Raw genomic sequence first — 7,195 nt, 5'->3', positions numbered from 1 at the left:
GTATTCGGATATTATTAGGTTGCATCGCTTTTAACAGTGAAAGGATTGACTGTGGGACTTAATTGAACTGATATTGGACTTTGAGCTCATAAATGTGATAAATGAGACAATTAGACCCAAGGAATAACATTTTTCTTAATTTGAAATGATTGCTGCAATTCAGCGATTACACTCGGCCCAATGGTAGCGCTTCACTTAAAAATTTAGATAAAAAAAGACATTTTTTACTGTGGGACCAATCCTAGCCGTTAGCGCGCGCTGAAGAAATAGAGGCAGTTTCAAATACTACATTTCATTGACTTTCCAAAGGTATCAGTCCGTTTCAACTACAACGGTTACGTCACATACTCGTACCAATATGTATTTAGTGATTTTTTCCCGATATTACTAAGTTGCATTGCTTTTGACAGTGAAGCGATTGCCTGTGGGACTTAATTGAAGTGATTCTCGACTGTGACCTTATAAATGTGATAGATGAGCCAATTGGATTCCAAGGAATAACGTTCTTCTTAATTTGACATGATTGCTGCAATTCAGCGATTACACTCGGCCCAATGGTAGCGCTTCTCTTAAAAATTTAGATAAAATATGTCATTTTTACTGTGGGACCAATCCTAGCAGTTAGCCCGGGCTGAAGAAATTGAGACACTTTCAAAAACTACATTTCATTGACTTTCTAACGGTGTCAATCCGCTTAACTTACAAAGGTTGCGCCACGTATTCGTAATAACATATATTTAGTGATTCTTTTCCATTATTACTAAGTTGTATTGCTTTTGACAGTAAAACGATTGACTGTGGTACTTAATTGAAGTGATTCTGGACTGTGACCTTATAAATGTGATAAATGAGACAATTGGACCAACGAAATATCATTCTTCTTAATTTGACATGATTGCTAGAATTTACCGATTTCGCTGGGCACTGTGGTAGCGCTTTATTTAAAATTTAGATAAATAAGTCTTTTTTTACTGCGGGACTAATCCTGACCGTTAGCACGCGCTGAAGAAATAGAGACATTCTCAAAAACTACATTTCATTGACTTTCCAAAGGTATCAGTCCGTTTCAACTACAACGGTTACGTCACATATTCGTACCAACATGTATTTAGTGATTTTTTTCTGATATTACTAAGTTGCATTGCTTTTGACAGTGAAGCGATTGCCTGTGGGACTTAATTGAAGTGATTCTCGACTGTGACCTTATAAATGTGATAGATGAGCCAATTGGATTCCAAGGAATAACATTCTTCTTAATTTGACATGATTGCTGCAATTCAGCGATTACGCTCGGCCCAATGGTAGCGCTTCACTTAAAATATTAGATAAAATAAGTCTTTTTGTACTGTGGGACCAATCCAAGCCGTTAGCGCGCGCTGAAGAAATAGAAACATTTTCAAAAACTACATTTCATTGACCATCTGGCGGTATAAATCCGTTTGAGTTACAACGGTTGCGTCACATATTCGTACCAACATGTATTTAGCGATAGTATTCGGATATTATTAGGTTGCATCGCTTTTAACAGTGAAAGGATTGACTGTGGGACTTAATTGAACTGATATTGGACTTTGAGCTCATAAATGTGATAAATGAGACAATTAGACCCAAGGAATAACATTCTTCTTAATTTGAAATGATTGCTGCAATTCAGCGATTACACTCGGCCCAATGGTAGCGCTTCACTTAAAAATTTATATTTTTTACTGTGGGACCAATCCTAGCCGTTAGCGCGCGCTGAAGAAATAGAGACAGTTTCAAATACTACATTTCATTGACTTTCCAAAGGTATCAGTCCGTTTCAACTACAACGGTTACGTCACATATTCGTACCAACATGTATTTAGTGATTTTTTTTCCGATATTACTAAGTTGCATTGCTTTTGAGAGTGAAGCGATTGCCTGTGGGACTTAATTGAAGTGATTCTCGACTGTGACCTTATAAATGTGATAGATGAGCCAATTGGATTCCAAGGAATAACATTCTTCTTAATTTGACATGATTGCTGCAATTCCGCGATTACGCTCGGCCCAATGGTAGCGCTTCACTTAAAATATTAGATAAAATAAGTCTTTTTGTACTGTGGGACCAATCCAAGCCGTTAGCGCGCGCTGAAGAAATAGAAACATTTTCAAAAACTACATTTCATTGACCATCTGGCGGTATAAATCCGTTTGAGTTACAACGGTTGCGTCACATATTCGTACCAACATGTATTTAGCGGTAGTATTCGGATATTATTAGGTTGCATCGCTTTTAACAGTGAAAGGATTGACTGTGGGACTTAATTGAACTGATATTGGACTTTGAGCTCATAAATGTGATAAATGAGACAATTAGACCCAAGGAATAACATTCTTCTTAATTTGAAATGATTGCTGCAATTCAGCGATTACACTCGGCCCAATGGTAGCGCTTCACTTAAAAATTTACATTTTTTACTGTGGGACCAATCCTAGCCGTTAGCGCGCGCTGAAGAAATAGAGACAGTTTCAAATACTACATTTCATTGACTTTCCAAAGGTATCAGTCCGTTTCAACTACAACGGTTACGTCACATACTCGTACCAACATGTATTTAGTGATTTTTTCCCGATATTACTAAGTTGTATTGCTTTTGACAGTGAAGCGATTGCCTGTGGGACTTAATTGAAGTGATTCTCGACTGTGACCTTATAAATGTGATAGATGAGCCAATTGGATTCCAAGGAATAACGTTCTTCTTAATTTGACATGATTGCTGCAATTCAGCGATTACACTCGGCCCAATGGTAGCGCTTCTCTTAAAAATTTAGATAAAATAAGTCATTTTGTACTGTGGGACCAATCCTAGTCGTTAGCGCGCGCTGAAGAAATAGAAACATTTTCAAAAACTACATTTCATTGAATTTCTGGCGGAATAAATCCGTTTGAGTTACAACGGTTGCGTCACATATTCGTACCAACATGTATTTAGTGATATTGTTCCGATATTATTAAGTTATATCGCTTTTAACAGTGAAACGATTGACTCTGGGACTTAATTGAAAAGATTCTGTACTGTGACCTTATAAATATGATAAATGAGCCAATTGGACTCCAAGGAATAACATTCTTCTTAATTTGACATGATTGCTGGAATTCAGCGATTACACTCGGCCCTATGGTTGCGCATTATTTAAAAATTTAGATAAATTAGTCAGTTTTTTTTGTGGGACGAATCATAGCTGTTAGCGCACGCTGAAGAAAGAGAGACAGTTTTAAAAACTACATCTCATTGACTCTGGAACGGTATCAGTCCGTTTCAATTACAACGGTTGCGTCACATATTCGTACCAACATGTATTTAGCGATATTTTTCTGATTTTACTAGGTTGCATCGCTTTTAACAGTTAAAGGATTGACTGTGGGACTTGATTGAACTGATTTTGGACTTTGACCTCATAAATGTGATAAATGAGACAATTGGACCAAAGAAATATCATTCTTCTTAATTTGACATGATTGCTACAATTTACCGATTTCGCTGGGCACTGTGGTAGCGCTTTATTTAAAATTTAGATAAATAAGTCTTTTTTTACTGTGGGACTAATCCTAGCCGTTAGCCCGCGCTGAAGAAAGAGAAACAGTTTTAAAAACTACATTTCATTGACTCTCTAACGGTGTCAGTCCGTTTCAATTACAACGGTTGCGTCACGTATTCGTACCAACATGTATTTAGTGATTTTTTTCCGATATTACTCAGTTGCATTGCTTTTGACAGTGAAACGCTTGACTGTGGGACTTAATTGAAGTGATTCTGTACTATGACCTTATAAATGTGATAAATGAGCCTATTGGACGCCAAGGAATAACATTCTTCTTAATTTGACATGATTGCTGGAATTCAGCTATTACACTCGGCCCTATGGTAGCGCTTCACTTAAAAATTTATATAAAATAAGTCCTTTTTTACTGTGGGACCAATCCTGGCCGTTAGCACGCGCTGAATAAATAGGAACAGTTTCAAAGACTATATATCATTGACCTTCTGGCGGTACAAATCTGTTTGAGTTACAACGGTTGCGTCACATATGCGTACCAACATGTATTTAGCGATATTTTTCTGATTTTACTAGGTTGCATCGCTTTTAACAGTGAAAGGATTGACTGTGGGACTTGATTGAACTGATTTTGGACTTTGGCCTCATAAATGTGAAAAATGAGACAATTGGACCCACGAAATATCATTCTTCTTAATTTGACATGATTGCTAGAATTTACCGATTTCGCTGGGCACTGTGGTAGCGCTTTATTTAAAATTTAGATAAATAAGTCTTTTTTTACTGTGGGACTAATCCTGACCGTTAGCACGCGCTGAAGAAATAGAGACTTTCTCAAAAACTACATTTCATTGACTTCTTGGCGGTATCAATCCGTTTGAGTTACAACGGTTGCGTCACATATTCGTACCAACATGTATTTAGTGATATTCTTCCGATATTATTGAGTTATATCGCCTTTAACATTGAAACGACTGACTCTGGGACTTAATTGAAGTAACTTTGGACTGTGACCTTATAAATGCGATAAGTGAGCCATCTGGACCCCAAGAAATGACATTCTTCTTAATTTGACATGATTGCCGCAACTCAGCGATTACACTGGTCGCTGTTTGGTGCGCTTCATTTAAAAATTTAGATAAATAAGTGACTTTTTACTGTGGGACGAATCCTAGCCGTTATCGCGTGCTGAAGAAATAGAGACAGTTTTAGAAGGTACGTTTCAATGAATTTCTACAGTATGAGTCCGTTTGAGTTACATCGGTTGAGTCACATATTCGTCCCCACATGTATTTAGGGATATTTTTTCTGATAATACTAGGTTGTATCGCTTTTGGCAGTGAAACGATTGACTGTGGCACTTAATTGAACTGATTTTGGACTGTGACCTTATAAATGTGATAAGTGAGACAATTGGAGCCAAGAAATATCATTCTTCTTAATTTGACATGATTGCTGGAATTTACCGATTTCACTGGGCGCTGTGGTAGGGATTGACTTAAAAATTTAGATAAATAAGTCATTTTTTACGGTGGGACCAATCCTAGCTGTTAGCCCGCGCTGAAGGAAGAGATACAGTTTTATAAACTGCATTTAATTAACTCTCTAACGTTATCAGTCCCTTTCAATTAGACCGGTTGCGTCACATATTCGTGCCATCATGTATTTAGCGATATTTTTTGATTTTACTAGGTTGCATCTTTTTTAACAGTGAAAGAATTGACTGTGGGATTTAATTGAACTGATTTTGGACTTTGACCTCAAAAATGTGATAAATGAGACAATTGGACCCAAGAAATAACATTCTTCTTAATTTGACATGATTGTTGGAATTTACCAATTTCGCTGGGCGCTGTGGTAGCGCTTTATTTAAAAGTTTAGATAAAAAAGTCATTTTTTACTGTGGGACCAATCCTAACCGTTAGCGCGCGCTGAAGAAATAGAGACATTCTCAAAAACTACATTTCATTGACTTCTTGGCGGTATCAATCCGTTTGAGTTACAACGGTTGCGTCACATATTCGTACCAACATGTATTTAGCGTTATTTTTCTGATTTTACTAGGTTGCATCTTTTTTAACAGTGAAAGGATTGACTGTGGGACTTAATTGAACTGATTTTGGACTTTGACCTCAAAAATGTGATAAATGAGACAATTGGACCCAAGAAATAACATTCTTCTTAATTTGACATGATTGTTGGAATTTACCGATATCGCTGGGCGCTGTGGTAGTGCTTTATTTAAAAGTTTAGATAAAAAAGTCATTTTGTACTGTGGGACCAATCCTAGCCGTTAGCGCGCGCTGAAGAAATAGAGACATTCTCCAAAACTACATTTCATTGACTTCTTAGCGGTATCAATCCGTTTGAGTTACAACGGTTGCGTCACATATTCGTACCAACATGTATTTAGTGATATTGTTCCGATATTATTAAGTTATATCGCTTTTAACAGTGAAACGATTGACTCTGGGACTTAATTGAAAAGATTCTGTACTGTGACCTTATAAATATGATAAATGAGCCAATTGGACTCCAAGGAATAACATTCTTCTTAATTTGACATGATTGCTGGAATTCAGCGATTACACTCGGCCCTATGGTAGCGCTTTATTTAAAATTTAGATAATAAAGTCTTTTTTTACTGTGGGACTAATCCTGACCGTTAGCACGCGCTGAAGAAATAGAGACATTCTCCAAAACTACATTTCATTGACTTCTTAGCGGTATTAATCTGTTTGAGTTACAACGGTTGCGTCACATATTCGTACCAACATGTATTTAGCGATATTTTTGTGATTTTACTAGGTTGCATCGCTTTTAACAGTGAAAGGATTGACTGTGGGACTTGATTGAACTGATTTTGGACTTTGGCCTCATAAATGTGAAAAATGAGACAATTGGACCCACGAAATATCATTCTTCTTAATTTGACATGATTGCTAGAATTTACCGATTTCGCTGGGCACAGTGGTAGCGCTTTATTTAAAATTTAGATAAATAAGTCTTTTTTTACTGTGGGACTAATCCTGACCGTTAGCACGCGCTAAAGAAATAGAGACATTCTCAAAAACTACATTTCATTGACTTCTTGGCGGTATCAATCCGTTTGAGTTACAACGGTTGCGTCACATATTCGTACCAACATGTATTTATTGATATTCTTCCGATATTATTGAGTTATATCGCCTTTAACATTGAAACGACTGACTCTGGGACTTAATTGAAGTAACTTTGGACTGTGACCTTATAAATGTGATAAGTGAGCCATCTGGACCCCAAGAAATGACATTCTTCTTAATTTGACATGATTGCCGCAACTCAGCGATTACACTGGTCGCTGTTTGGTGCGCTTTATTTAAAAATTTAGATAAATAAGTGACTGTTTACTGTGGGACGAATCCTAGCCGTTATCGCGTGCTGAAGAAATAGAGACAGTTTTAGAAGGTACGTTTCAATGAATTTCTACAGTATGAGTCCGTTTGAGTTACATCGGTTGAGTCACATATTCGTCCCCACATGTATTTAGGGATATTTTTTCTGATAATACTAGGTTGTATCGCTTTTGGCAGTGAAACGATTGACTGTGGCACTTAATTGAACTGATTTTGGACTGTGACCTTATAAATGTGATAAGTGAGACAATTGGAACCAAGAAATATCAATCTTCTTA

Source organism: Hydractinia symbiolongicarpus, chromosome 11, assembly GCF_029227915.1.
Source record: "Hydractinia symbiolongicarpus strain clone_291-10 chromosome 11, HSymV2.1, whole genome shotgun sequence".
Lineage (NCBI taxonomy): Eukaryota > Metazoa > Cnidaria > Hydrozoa > Anthoathecata > Hydractiniidae > Hydractinia > Hydractinia symbiolongicarpus.
Note: the sequence above shows the minus strand (reverse complement) of the source record.